Genomic DNA, 4316 nt, shown 5'->3' with positions numbered 1-4316 from the left:
TGACGAACGACATTCCCGCAACGATGAGTTCGTATGCCCGCGCTGTGGGAAACGGGGGCAGCCATCGCTTCCGCGAGCAGACGACACTCCGTCGGCGCTACGGTTTCCCATAATGCTTTGCAACCGTCGTAGGAGGATGCGCGTGAATTTCTGGAAATGTCCATTGTCCGCGAAGTGGGCGTAATCTTCGCAAAACGATCTACTATATTCCTGAATCTTTTATAAAACTAAGGCACAGTTTGCGCTGAACATTCCAGACAGGCTTTGTGGCCGAAAACCGAAGGAAACAAAGGTGTAAAAAAGAAATGTGCGTGACATTGCCCCCCTTTAAAAAACATCGTGCCGATGCCTAATACTGAAAACCGAACAAATATACACAAACAATAAAAATAACAACACTGAAGCAAGAAAAAAGCACAATAATAAAGAAGTGCAAATAATAAAGTACAATAGTAAAGAAACCACAACGAAGAATGCAGTCTAAGTTCGTTAACGCGCGTGAAATTGCTTGAGGCGCACGACATGAACTACTTTAGGACGCGCACGTAGCCGTTTAGAGTTCATGATGCCGTCGGGAACAACCTCATAGTCGAGTTTTCCGAGACGTCGAGCTACCCTGTATGGTCCGAAGTACCGTCCCAAAAATTTTCTACTGAGGCCACGTCGACGTATCAGCAGCCGTACCCAAACGGGGTCACCAGGCCGGTATTCTACGAAGTGTCGACGAAGATTGTAACGGCGGCTGTCGGTCGTCTGTTGGTTCTTGATGCGGAGTCGGGTGAGTTGTTGGGATTCTTCGGCACGCTCAAGGTAGACAGTCACGTTGAGGTTCTCTCCGTCAGCGACGTTTAGTAGCGTGGCGTCGAGCTCGTGTCCGGATTATTTAAATAGATTAACATGTATGGTGATTTCTGGGTCACCTCCTGCATCGCCGTTTTTTATGCGAACGTCACGTACGGAAGGATGGCGTACCACGCCTTGTGTTCGACATCCATGGACATAGCCAACATGCCAGCGATTTTCTAGTTTACCCACTCGGTGAGGCCGTTGGTCTGTGGGTGGTACGCTGTTGTCCAGTGGTGGCTTGTCTGGCTGTATGCCAAGATCGACTGATTTAACGCAGCAGTGAAGACCGTGCCACTGAAAGTGATGAAGACCGCTAGTGCTCCATGACGCAGGTCTTCAACAAAGAACTTCACTACATCGGTGGTATTGCCTCTAGGTAGGGTGCTTGTTTCGGCGTAGTGGGTGATGTAGTCGTCGGCGACAACGACACATTTATTCCCACAAATAGACGTAGGAAACGGTCCGAGAAAATTCATACCAGTTTGCATGAGCAGTCGTTGAGGTGTTTTGATCGGCTGAAGGAAGTCTTCTGGTCTTGTCAGCGGTGTGTTTCGTCGTTGACAGCCTCGACATGTCCTACGTAACGAGTGACATCGGCGGCAAGTCGTGGCCAATAGAGCTTTTCCAGTATTCTTTCGAGCGCACGGGAAACACCGAGGTGTCCAGCCGTCAGGTAGTCGTGCAGAGACTGGAAAACGTCTGGTCTCACTGCTGAGGGGAGCACTAGAAGGTACTTAGAACTACGTTTTGCAAGAAGGAGGACGCCAGTCCTCTCTTGAAAGTCTTCCGAACAGTGGCGCTGTTACCCTCGAGAAATTCCAAATGGTCTTGCGTTCCGAGTCAACTCGTTGTCGCTCGGCGTAGTCGTCAGCACCTATGTTGCCCAAGAAGCAGGCATCATTCGGGCCGTCCTGTGGAGGTGGTTAGACGGGTGCATGATACAGGCAGTCGGCGTCAGAGGGCTTTGTTCTACATTTGTAAAAGAAGGTAACGTTGAATTCCTGAAGTCGCAGGCTCCAGCGTGCGAGGCGACCCGAAGGTTCATTGAAGTTAGCTAGCCAACGCAAGGCGTAGTGGTCGCTCACTACTTTGAAGGGCCTGCCGTAAAGTTTAGGGTGAAACTTTGATGTAGCCCATATCCGAGAGTGACCAGCTAGCATAACTGTTTACTCTACCAGTCCATCCGTTCTCTGCACAATAACGGCGTTGACTGCTACACTGCTTGCGTCGGTGTGTAGTTCCCTCTCAGTGGACTCGTCAAAATGTGCGTATAATGGAGGCGTCTGCAGGCGTCGTTTTATTTCCTCAACGTTGGTTCTGGAAAAGTGAGTAAGCGGATCAGCAATGTGGGTGAAGTTTTTGATGAAACACCTGTAATACGCACACAGACCAAGAAACTGGCGGACGGCCTTCTCGTCGGTGGGCGGCGGGAAGTCGTCGATGGTGGCTCTCTTCCGTGGATTGGGGCGGACTCCATAAGTGCTGCCCACGTCTTCCAGAAACAAGAGGTCCTCGTACGTGAATCTGCACTTTCGTGGCTTCAGGGTGAGTCCGGACGTTTTGATGGCTTGAAGTACAGCTTCAAAGCACCGAAGATGCTCGTAGAAGCTCGAGAAAAACATGACGACAACGTCCAAGTAAACGAGAAAAGATTGCCACTTCAATCCTGATAGTACTGTATCCATATCTTGTTGAAAAGTCGCAGATGCCGAGAAAAGACCGAAAGGGCATGACCTCGAACTCGAAGAGGTAATTTTCTGTTTTAAGCGCTGTATTTCCTCGGTCTCTAGTCGACTTCGATTTGCCAATAGCCAGTCTTCAGGTCCACCGACAAAAAGTAGTTAGCGTTGTGAAGTCAATCCAGGGTGTGATCTATCCGTGTGAGGGGAAACACGGCTTTCTCCGTCACTTTGTTCAGGCGACGATAGTCGACGCAGAAACGTAGGGTTAGGTCCAACGTTTTCGCCAACACCACGGGAGACGCTCTGGGATTTTTTTACGGCTGGGTTATGTGTTACGTAGCATTACGCCAGTTTGTTTCTTTAAGGCCTCGCGTTCTCGCGTCGAAACGTTGTAGGGGCTCTGCTGTAATGGTCAGGCATTTTTCTTTGTTATGATGAAATGTTTTGCGATTGGGGCCTGGTGAAGTTTTGACGACGACCAAAAGTAGTCCTATTTCAGAAGCAGGACCTTGAGGTGTTAGTGCTTATGCTTCGGAAGGCTCCGATTGATGTCGAAATCGGGTTGAAACGTCGAGTAGTCGAGGCAGGTTTGGAAGCGTCGGAGAGGGCAAAAAAATCGCTGGCACCAACAAATTCTTCCACGTAGGCGATTGTCATACCATTGCTGAGGTGGCTGTATTATCTGAAGTTCGTCACCATAAACTTCACTTTCACATGACTCAGCGTGTTGATGTCTCTTGCTACGGAAAGCTGACGGCTAAGCAACAGGTGCTTGTTGCCCTCGATGACGCCTTCAAAGTCAGTGGGTGCTTCGGTTCCGACTGAAAACATGTCGCTTGGGCAAAGCGGAATGGTTACATCATCTTCCAGCACATTCAGTGAATGATTCCTTAGTGTTGTTGGGGACGGCAACGTGTTTTCTGAGGTTGATGTTATTGACTGAGACCTCTGGTCGATGGCACTGCCATATTGACTTGCGAAGTTTATACCGAGTATCCTATTGCTGGTGCAATATTATTGAAATTCCTGGAACAAAACTCGCTGAATAAGTCTGGTTATTGATAGTGGCTCTTGCTGTGCAGACTCCAGTCAACTTTCTTGCAAAATATTCTCTTAGAGCGGGCCAGACTTTTGAAGAGGACGAAGTGAAGATAGGCACGTGCTGAAGATGGACAGCTTGGGCTCCATGTTGAATAAACGGATCGTCTCCGTCTAACGCCTGCGGACCGGTTATATTGTTACATTTAGTGCCGAAACCCGGGATCCGCCTCTTCGAAGACTTTTCCGAACGTCACGATCATGGCGGCCACTGACCATTTTCGGAAGAAGCGCGGCTCGATCAGAGCTGGTGTCACCCAAGCCCTAGCACTGTTATCAGACCTCCTGCCGCAACAGGATCCTGATGCCTCCCAGTTTACCAGCCACATGAATTTCCCGAAGGTCAAAAAAGCAGCACTGTCGAAGGCTCGATGACATCATCCTTGTGACCATGAATGAAGAAATCCTCGACCACGAAGTACTAACGGCACAAGAATGCAACAAGAAAATTTTTTACGCGGTGTCGCGCACCAATGATGATGATGATGATGATGTTTGATGTTTTATGGCGCAAGGGCCGTTTCACGGCCAAAGAGCGCCAGTTCATTTTGCTAAAAAATGGACAATGATTGTGATAAGCGGCTGTATAAGGGCCATAAAATTCCTCGCGGTAAGGCGGGTAAAAACATACAAGTAATAAAATCATGACCATGTCGTGAAAGGTGTGTGCGGTGTGAATAGATGACAAAA

Source organism: Rhipicephalus microplus, unplaced genomic scaffold (assembly GCF_043290135.1).
Source record: "Rhipicephalus microplus isolate Deutch F79 unplaced genomic scaffold, USDA_Rmic scaffold_14, whole genome shotgun sequence".
NCBI classification, from domain to species: Eukaryota; Metazoa; Arthropoda; class Arachnida; order Ixodida; family Ixodidae; genus Rhipicephalus; species Rhipicephalus microplus.
This window is presented reverse-complemented; position numbering follows the sequence as displayed.